Source organism: Myotis davidii, unplaced genomic scaffold (assembly GCF_000327345.1).
Source record: "Myotis davidii unplaced genomic scaffold, ASM32734v1 scaffold79, whole genome shotgun sequence".
Lineage (NCBI taxonomy): Eukaryota > Metazoa > Chordata > Mammalia > Chiroptera > Vespertilionidae > Myotis > Myotis davidii.
In genome coordinates this window covers 865642-872228 of record NW_006294339.1, presented here as the reverse complement: position 1 = coordinate 872228, position 6587 = coordinate 865642, and positions in this window count along the sequence as shown.

The window sequence follows — 6587 nt, the reverse complement described above, 5'->3', positions numbered from 1 at the left end:
AGTTTCATAGTCCTTGATTTTCATGACTTTGCTATTTTTAAAGATTGTAGGTGAGTTATTTTATAAAACATTCCTCAATTTGGGTTAGTTTTGAAATATCCACCATAAGAGGAAGAGAGATGGAATGATGTCACTTTTTTTTTTAAAAAAAAGTGTTTTTATTGATTTTTAGAAAGAGAGGAAGGGATAAAGATAGAGAGATAGAAACATTGATGACAAAGAAGCATCCATTGGCTGCCTCTTGCATGCTCCCTACTGGGGATCAAGCCTACAACCCGAGCATGTGCCCTGACCGGGAATTGAACAGGTGACCTCTTGATTCATAGGTCGACGCTCAACCCTGAGCCACACTGGCCGGGCCATAGATGTTTCTTGAATGATTGAATTATTACTATTATGGCTGCCAAATAGTGACTTTCTTCTAATTCCATCATCCTTTTGACGTTCATTATTGGCATTCCACTTTGACAAAAAGCTTTCTTCTCTCCCTATTTATTTATATCAGTTTAGATGTATGGATTCCTATTTTATACAATGGGTTATAATCTGCTACTTACTATGATTTATTTTGATTCACAAATTGTCCCCATTTTGGTCCTGTGGGATGTCCTTCAAGTTGGCCTCTGTGTCTTTTTTTTTATATATATATATTTTATTGAGTTTTTACAGAGAGGAAGGGAGAGAGATAGAGAGTTAGAAACATCAATGAGAGAGAAACATCGATCAGCTGCCTCTTGCACATCTCCTACTGGGTATGTGCCCGCAACCCAGGTACATGCCCTTGACCGGAATCGAACCCGGAACCCTTCAGTCCACAGGCCGACGCTCTATCCACTGAGCCAAACCGGTTTCGGCCTCTGTGTCTTTTTGACATGTCCTTCCTTATTACTTTCTGGCATACAAGATGTGCCAGGTTCATCTTATACCTTCCCTGTCCTAGCCTTAAGGTCAGCCATTTATCCAAGAAGCCTTGGTTTCTTTTAGTGGAAAATGGCCTTTCAGTGGAGAACAGCATTTAGAAACCAAGACAGAGCTATTTGGTATGCTCATTGTTATTGTGGTGTCACTTATTCCAGGCTCTCTCAATGAACATAGCTTGAGAATATATGTATGTATAAACATATACATATGCATACACACGTGCACACCCACATCTATATTAACTTCTATATCTATTACAATTTATGAGTTCACATTGACACCTACATTTATAACACCAGAGAGTTTATTCTAACTTCTGCATTTCCCTCTTTGTAACTCTCTTCTCCTACATTGAGAAACCTGGATCCTAATATCTTTAATACATCTACTTATATTATAAGTCACCCCTGTATTGCCCCTACTGCCCTCACCTCTCACCCTCCTTATTCTGCTTTAAGTCTGACACCTTGCACCACCAACCTACATGTTCAACTCTCCTGATGTGGCTCATGCTCCAACATGAATCATTAGGCTACTCTTGTACACCCTGGGCACAGGTGCCTAGGTTGCTTAGCCCTGCCTAAGCAAATGGCTTTTAGATTTCTATACATATAAACCCCTAATATACAAATAGACCAAACGGTGGAACAACTGAACTGGTCGCTATGATGTATGCTGACCACGGGGGGGTGGTGGTGGTGGGGAACGTGCAGAACATGGTGCGTGTTGGCAGAGAGTGGAACATGGTGGGTGTCAGCTGCAGCGGGATGGTGGAGCCAGTGAACGGGGGTGCCAGACCAAGGCGGGGCACCAGTTGCTGTCATTGAGGGGAGTCTCTGGTGGTTACTGAAAATTCTTTGCTCCCGCATGCTGCGGTTCCACCTGGCACTTGCACCTGCTGCCGGCACTGGCCCCTCTAGCACCTGCTGCCGGCGCTGGAGTCGCTGCTCGCACCCACTGCTGGCGCCCAGCGCCGGCCACGATCGCCCCTCAGGACTTCTCTACCTCCCCCTGCTCCTGAGAGGCGATCGGGGCCAGCAGCCGCTGCTTGCACTGGCTGCCAGTGATGGCCCCACTTGCACCTGCAGCCAGCGCTAGAGCCGCTGCTCCCAGCTGCTACTGGTGCCAGCACTGCTTGCACCTGCTGAAGGCGCCTGCCCCAATAGCTCCGTGCTGTCAGTGGGTGCGAGCAGGGCCTATGCCATCAGCATGTGGGAGCAGCTGCAGGCCAGGCAGCAGTACAGAGGATGCGCTGAGACCCATCCCTGTACCCACTGCAGCCTTGTGGCCCACAGTTCCTTTCAAAGTGCACAAATTTGTGCACTGGGCCCCCAGTAATTATTCATAAAGGAAGAAAAGGAAGTATGATGGAAAGTCAGATGCTTTTTATTTATTTATTTTTTAAATATATTTTAGTGATTTTTTTTTTACAGAGTGGAAGGGAGAGGGATAAAGTTTTTAAAGAATAGTTTATTGATTTTTTTAGAGAAAAATAAGGGAGAAGGAGAGAAATATCGATCGGCTGCCTCCTGCATGCCTCCCCACCAGGGATCAAGCCCCAAATCAGGGCATGTGCCCTTGACCTGGAATCATCCTGACGCACAGGACAATGCCGAACCAACTGAGCCATACCAGCTAGAGCCCAGATACTTTCTTAATGATAGTTATGAACCGTACTTTGGGATATGTAAGTTACGACATTTGTTACTTTGCATATTACATTGAAAAACTACACTGGGGGTTAACCACAACAGGAAATATCAATGATTACATTAATAAATTAGAAGTCTGTTTATTCTAGCTATGGGACAGGCAACATGTACGAGGCAAAAGAGTAAAGCCTTGGGAATTAAACTTACATGATTTGCATTTTTGGTTATCCTGCGCTCTTGTGTGATTTTGTGCAAGTTTTCTTTTAACCTGTTTGAACTTCAGTTTCTTCATCTGTTAACTAGTAAATAACAAACAGACTTGGGTTGTAGTGAGGGCTAAATGAGTTAATATACATAAAATACTTGGCCCAAAGTATTATAGTTACTCAGGAAACTGAAACTATCAATTGAGCTTGGCTTCAAGATGCGCGAAATTTAAACAAACAAACCAAAAGCAAATATCTTATTTACTGATTCCCGTGGAAGCAGGCCCCATAATAACCTATCCCCTCATTCCCAGCATTCACTTTGTATCACATTTCAAAAAGAAAAATAGAGGTTGGAAGCTGTCACACAGGAACTCTTTTAAATTCCCGCCCCTTCCTTCCTTCCTACACAAAATCTTTGTAGTTCCTGCTCAATCTGTGCCTCTTTCCTTCCTGACCCAATGACAGAGATATTCCTTCCTAATTTAAAGTTAATTCCTATCTTTTGCCTCCATAGCGATCTCTGTTTTCTATATCATTCTTTCATTAATTCAACATTTAGTGAACACCCACTATGTGCCAGACACTATTTTTGATTCTGGGGAAATGAAGGGAACAAGACAAAGTATCAACTCTGCAATGGATCTCATAAAATAGAGAGATTATATAGACAATCAGCCATTAGACAAATAAATAATTTCACTTAATGAGTATTAATTTAGGTAGACTGGTAAGAGAAGATTTCTCTTAAGAGGTGACATTTGAGCTGACATATAACTTGTAAGAAGGAGTCAGTGATGCAAAAATCACATTTCAAAAAGAAAATGGAGGCTGCGGCAGATAAGCAGATGTAATGGTCCTACAGGCAAGAATTATCCTAGTATATTGAAAGACATTAAGAAAGCCAGTGTCACTGGCCAGTGTTGTTCAGTGGTTGAGCATCGACCTATGAACCAGAAGGTCACAGTTCGATTCCCAGTCAGGACACATGCCTGGGTTGCCAGGCTCAACCCCCCAGTGTGGGGTGTGCAGGAGGCAGCCGATCAATGATTCTCTCTTATCATTGATGTTTCTTTCTCTCTTCCTCTTCCTTCCTCTCTGAAATCAATTTTTAAAAAAGCCAGTGTGAATAGAGCAAAAGACAGAAATGGTAAATGAGATTGTAAACATAGAGGAAGAACAGAAATAATAAGTGAGTCTCACAGGAAATGGCAAGCAACTAAATTTTATCCAAAGTGCAAAGAAAAGCCACTGTTAGGCTTTAAAAGGGGGAATACTATGATCTGATTTCTGATTTACATATTTTAAATGTCACTTTGTGTCTCACATTCTCCTTTCCAGACAGTTTTAAAATCTGTGTCTTGAGAGATGAGAGCACTAAGCTAGATTTGTGATAGAATAACTTTTTATTTGACATCAAGTATTTTTTATAGTTACTCCCAGTTTACCTTGAAGTTTGAATAGCAAATTCTACCAGAATTATGTTTATAGTACAGGAGAACATTATCTTATGGGCATACAAACTCCTTAGTATGCTGTGCACACTTTGGTCTTCCAAGAGAAGACTCTATAAGAACATGTCTACTTCTTGACCTCAATTTAAAGCTACCAAATATGGAGAGCAATTAATTGTCTGGACACTTAATTACTGGAGCTCCAAAGGTATAATTTCTTAGAGCGTGGGTCTAGGACAAAATTCTAAAGTAAATAATATTTCTCTTGTTACCTATCTCCTCTTTCAGTGTCTCTCCTCCCACGTTTAGCAGTCACCACCCAACCACTTCACTGGGCTTGAGACTTTAATGGGTTCATAGCACTCCCAATCTACTCAACCTAGAATTAACATTCCACACTTCTGACTTATCCTGATTCTAAATATAAAGGCAGATAATGAGGTTAATAAAATAATTTACCTTTGAATTTTTAGGAGTAAGGCTCAGATCTGCCCCTATGGGAAGTAGACAGCCATAACACTGACTAAAATATCTTTCAGAGGTAGGCCTTAAACATAGAAATGAGATATTTTTACTTTTCATGAGTTCTGACCTCTCATCAAAATAGGAAGAGAAGGGTCACCAAACCTGATGGGAGTGAAATCCTTGAGATAAAAATGGACAGTAGAGGATGGCTGAAGATGGAAAAAAGCACTTACATACTCTAAGACAGCCTGAGTAAATGAAGCTAAAAATTATACTCTGTTTTCCTCGACTTTCATGGGGATCTCAAGGTCTTTTTAACTTTCTAATGTGTCAATTTCCTATAAATAGTAATAGCTTAGCTCTAGCTGGTTTGGCTCAGTGGATAGGGCGTCCTCCTGCAGACGGAAGGGTCCTGAGTTTGATTCTGGTCAAGAGCATGTACCTTGGTTACAGGTTCCTCTCCAGCCCAGGCCCTGGTCCAGGAGGCAACCAATCGATGTGTCTCTCTCACATCTATGTTTCTCTCTCCTCTTCCACTCTCTCTAAAAATCAATGAAAAAATATCCTTGGGTGAGGATTAAAAAAAAATCACAAAAAAGTAGTAATAGCTTAATTTATCTGTTTTCTCTGCTGAATACTCTATAATAATTATGAATATTCAAATGGAGGGTGGCAAATTTCTAATTTATTTTTGATGGGAAAACAATACTTCTGGTTTTGGAAGTCCTGGCTATACCTTGGGTTACTTGTAAGCTATAGCTCTCTAGATAGGTTATTTCTCTTTCTATCTGAAAAGGCCAGATTAAAGTACTTCTGTGATCCCTTGCCAGTTCTCATATTTCATACATTTAATCTAACACTTTGGACATTTGCTATGTGGTCAGAATTATAATGGGCCAAGCATCGAAGAGGTATTTTTCCTGTGACATTACATTTTTTGTTTGTTTTCCTCTTTCTATGCTGGTAGTTCCTTCTCAGACTCTTGTATGAATGCTTCCTCTTTTATAAGTTCCTCAAAACTTGTTCTTGGGCCCTCTTCTTGCCCTCACTCCCCACGTTCTCCCCCATTCAAACTATTTTTTACACATTAACCAGAGTGATCTACTGCAAAACCACATGTGATTACATCTTCCTGTTTCATTTGTTCTACCTTTACCAAGTACCTATAATGTGCAATATATTCTACTAGAAGATAGGGATCCAGTGCTATACAAAATAGACAAGGCAATGACTTCTTTTTACTCTTAGGAAGGTTCTATATGATCCTGGCCACTAACTCACTTTCCCTTTGATCCAAGATTATTACAGTTTAGCCATATTGACCTGCTTTCTCAGAGCTTTTGAGCAAGTCTATTCCTGTACCAATTACTATACAGTTTTCAAATGTAAGCTTAAATTTCTCTTTTGAAAACTCTCTGACTAGACTAGGTCCCCCTGTATTTCTCCTTCCAGAACTCGTCACGGCAAATTTAAAAAGTTGTGTGCTTGTTTCATATATTACTAGTTCTCTTGTAAGCTCAAAGAAAAATAGGAAATTTTCTTGTTCATTACTCTATTCCAAGCATCTGGCCCATATTAGGAGCTCAGTGTGTTAGTCGAATGAAGGAATGGCTCACTATGCAGTGTTATCATAGTTCTGCAGTCTGGTGACCTGAAAGATTCAGAGACCTCTTTTTAAAGGGAAAAATTAACAGGTCACACTTTAGAATATGGCCTTTTTTTTTCTAGTTAGAAAGTTCTAATTACTGGCTGAATTTGAAGATTTCTTACTTATGGAATCATTGCTTTGGAGAGTTAAAAGAAAGAATAACGTAAAATTGATGTCACTTCAGGTATTCAACAACAAACATTACTGACTGACAATTAACTGGGATATTTCAACATTTTTC